Genomic DNA, 3879 nt, shown 5'->3' with positions numbered 1-3879 from the left:
GGCGCGGCCGGGGCGGCGCAGGCGGGAAGCGGCCGGCGGGGCCGCCCCGCGGGGGCGCGGCCGCAGCCCGGGCGGGCGAGGGGCGCGGCCCCGCCCCCGCGCCCCTCCTCTTGCGCGCGCCCCGCCCCCGCGCCCCGCCCCTCCTCTTGCGCGCGCCCCGCCCCCGCCCCTCTTGCGCGCGCCCCGCGCCCCGGCCCCGCCCCTCCTCTTGCGCGCGCCCCGCGCCCCGCCCCCGCGGCCCCGCCCCTCCTCTTGCGCGCGCCCCGCGCCCCGCCCCCGCCCCCGCGCCCCTCCTCTTGCGCGTGCCCCGCCCCCGCCCCCCGCGCCCCGCCCCTCCTCTTGCGCGCGCCCCGCCCCCGCCCCCGCCCCCGCCCCTCCTCTTGCGCGCGCCCGGCCGCCGGCCGCGTCGGCCCCAGAGAAGTGGCCGTGAGGCGCCCGGTCCCGCCCCGCGGCCTTCAAAACCGAGCGCCGCCCTCCGCCTCCCGCCTGAAAAGGCCAGGCGCGGCAGGGGCGCCCCGGCCTCTCTCGGGCGGGCCTCCTCTCCCCGCCGCGCCCGCCCGCCCGCCCGCAGCCATCTGCGGCGACCGGCTTGAAAGTTCCCTGGAGCGGCGCGGGCAGGCGGGCCCGCCGCTCCGTGGCTGGGTGTGCGGGGACTGTGGGGCCCGACTCGCCCCAGCGAGGCCCCGGCCCGCGCCTTTGGCCTATTTATATGCCTCCCAAAAGGCGTGTGCGGGGGACAAGTGGCGCTAACAAAAGCAAAGCCGCCCGATGCGATCAGAGCGGTAAAATCCGAGAGAATCCCCTGCAGCCGCGGGGCCTACCGCACAGGGCCGTCGTGCGCCCGGAAGCGCGGCTGGGAAACGTGGGGGGGGGGGGTGTAAAAAGAATTGTCCATGGCCAGGTTACAAACGTTCCATGGGTTTTCTTGGCAAGAATACTGGAGTGGGCTGCCATTGCCTTCTCCGGTGGGCCACATTTTGTCAGAACTCTCCGCCATGACCTGTCCGTCTTGGGTGGCCCTGCAGAATTAAGGTTGCCAGGAGAATTATCAACAACCTCAGATACGCAGACGATACCACCCTCATGGCGGAAAGCAAAGAGGATCTCAAGAGCCTCTTGTTGAGGGTGAAAGAGGAGAGTGCAAAAGCTGGTTTGAAACTCAACATTAAAAAAACTAAGATCATGGCATCTGGCCCTATCACTTCCTGGCATATAGAAGGGGAAGAAATGGAAGCAGTGATAGATTTTACCTTCTTGGGCTCCAAGATCACCGCAGATGGTGACTGTAGCCATGAAATTAAAAGACGCTTGCTCCTTGGGAGGAAAGCTATGGCAAACCTAGACAACATAGTAAGAAGCAGAGACATCACCTTGCCGACAAAGGTCCGTCTAATCAAAGCTATGGTTTTCCCAGTAGTAATGTATGGCTGTGAGAGCTGGACTATAAGGAAGGCTGAGCGCCAAAGAATTGATGCTTTCGAACTGTGGTGCTGGAGAAGACTCTTACGAGTCCCCTGGACTGCAAGGAGGTCCAATCAGTCCATCCTAAAGGAAATCAACCCTGACTGCTCATTGGAAGGACAGATACTGAAGCTGAAGCTCAAATATTCTGGCCACCTAATGCGAAGAAAAAACTCCCTGGAAAAGACCCTGATGCTAGGAAAGACTGAAGGCAAAAGGAGAAGGGGACGGCAGAGGATGAGATGGCTAGATAGCATCACCGACGCAATGAATATGAACTTGAGCACGCTCCGGGAGAGAGCGCAGGACTGGAAGGCCTGGCGTGCTATGGTCCATGGGGTCACGAAGAGTCGGACACGACTGAACGACTCAACAACAATAACAACAGGTTACAAACAAGAGAAATAATAAATGACTGCCTTCATCAGCCATATGAGTAACCCCTTTTTAATCATCTCAGATGAGTATCGTCTCAGTTGTGTCACTGTGAACTACTTGCCGCATATCTGAAAGTGAGGGAGTTCAAAGCTTTTAAAGTTAGTATAAGTCTAATAAGACTCGGGTCAGGCTTGTCCTTAGTCATCTATCCTAAGAGAAATATGAAGGTATTTAAAATAACAACAACACCAACAACAACTGCAACATTTAAGCCCAATCCAGTGCACGTTTGCGTGGAAGTAAATGCCACTGTGTCATCCCACTTACCCAGGGTTTACAGTGACACAACTGAGATAATGCATGTCCGGCCAAAATCAGTTTTGCAGTGTGGAAGCCTTCAGTCACAGGCTTTTGCAGGGCAGGCCTCTTTATTACAACATAATTTGAGTTGTTCATGCAATATCATATCATGTATGCTTTCTTTTGAAGGCTAGATGAGACATTTATGATTTGTTTCAGTATTTTGATGTTCCTTCTAACATTCATTTTAAAACAGAGGTCATTGGTTTTAGTGCCCTTGAGGAGGCCTACGGTCAAAATGTCCAAAGGATTATGCTGTAAGTTGATTAATCGGTTAGAGTGATCTATTTAAAACTGAGCTACTAAAAAGATATCCACAAATCAACTGGGCAGCAAGCTTTAAAAATACTTATTTCTAAGTATTTAACACAGATACTTGTGAAAGTTTGCAGATGGCAAGTGCCATGTTTGAAGAGGCATTTCCCATTTCCCCTCACAGAAGTGGTTGCATCATCTCAAAACAAAGCACTGTTTTTCCTTCAAAACTTTATTCACGTTCAAATTTATGTAAATTCAACCAATTTACTGGCTAAAACTTACTCAGGTAATTCACTGGTTTCTTTAAATAGGTGATAGCAAGTATTATTAATTATTAAAGTTTCATTTGCCCCCCACTATTTTGCCCTTCACCAGCTGGGTGGCGGTTTTCTCTGCCCGGAGAGGGCAGCCTTGCCCCTCCTTGCCCCAGCATGCATCAGTGTACCTGGCACTGCAGAGAATTTCCTCCTAAGCTCCTCATTTCAGCAGTCATCTTTAAAAAAAACTAAACACACACACACACAACTCTGAAACCGTGCCAGAGGCTCTCGCTAATCTGCAAATGTGTGAGTCCTCCCCAAAATGCCCTCTGCTGCCCTCTTCAGCACAAGCCTCAAACTGGGCCAGCTCCACATAACCATCAGCTAATCTGAAACCCACAACTCCTGAAATCTCCAAAGCCGGTTGCCCACAGTGCTCATCTGCAGCCTCAACGAAAGCCACGGGTTTCGGAACATATTGAGATACACAGAGCCTCCCAAAGCTATCGCTCATCTGTAAAACCCACAGCTCCCCACTTTCAGTAGAACTAAGCCATCACTTCACAGCGCCCAGCCCTTGCCTCCAGCACAGTGCTTAATTTCTAGAAAAACTGATGCTGGCCCAGGACTTGTGTCTGTGTAGAAACACCGCCGCTCCCTGACAGGAAAGCCCTCTCCCCATACGGGAACTCTCAGTGGGTCCACTGCGGCAAGGTACACTTTGCGCCTGCTCTAGAGGCTCTATTCCTCTCGTGTTCCAGGGTTAAATCCTAGCATTGAAATCGTGCTGGTGCTGCTACAAATTATGCCCTAATCCAGAACTTAATTGTTGTAACCTTCTGGCCCCAAACCTCTCAAATATTCTTTACTTTCCACAGTACTGTAATCTGGCTTGTTAGCATACCTATTCCTGACAGTACACGCACATGCGCGTACACAGGCACACACACCCCCTAACATTCTCACAGAAAGAATGTGCAACGTCCCGGACATTTTGCTGGCAAAAGCAGGTGTGCTTGGATGTTTCCAGACAGAGGGATCCTAGCTCTGATGACCAGAAGGCATTGTGCAGCTATTCCATCTTAATGGATTTTCCATGGTAAGAAAAAAGATGGAGGTAGTGGTGGGAAAACACAGGAGGGCTACAAGTGGAAGACATCAT

Source organism: Heloderma suspectum, chromosome 9 (assembly GCF_057233095.1).
Source record: "Heloderma suspectum isolate Gila_16-S chromosome 9, 16-S_ref, whole genome shotgun sequence".
Taxonomy (NCBI): Eukaryota; Metazoa; Chordata; class Lepidosauria; order Squamata; family Helodermatidae; genus Heloderma; species Heloderma suspectum.
This window is presented reverse-complemented; position numbering follows the sequence as displayed.